The sequence below is a fragment of the Merops nubicus genome, unplaced genomic scaffold, assembly GCF_000691845.1.
Source record: "Merops nubicus isolate BGI_N331 unplaced genomic scaffold, ASM69184v1 scaffold24333, whole genome shotgun sequence".
Lineage (NCBI taxonomy): Eukaryota > Metazoa > Chordata > Aves > Coraciiformes > Meropidae > Merops > Merops nubicus.
This window is the reverse complement of record NW_008598659.1, coordinates 7,446-7,704: the sequence shown is the minus strand read 5'-3', so window position 1 is coordinate 7,704 and position 259 is coordinate 7,446.

Here is a 259-nt window from a genome sequence, read left to right as displayed (position 1 = left end):
CAGAAATTTCCTCTTGCTGTGGCTTCTGTCCCCCCAGCCGTCACTGCTGCTCAGAGCTGCTCCCCCGGTGGGTCCCCTGTCCCCAGAGAGATGCTCTGAGCAGCTGGGGTCTGAAGTCTTATTAGGAGCACTTGGCCAATGCCAGAGGGTCGGCTCTAGGCTCTGGTTTCCTGTCTCCTTCCTCAGGGTGCTCACAGGAGATGGTCTGGGGCTGCGGGGAGCAGTGGGGGCAGAGGGGAGGCGGGAGGAGACCCTGGCT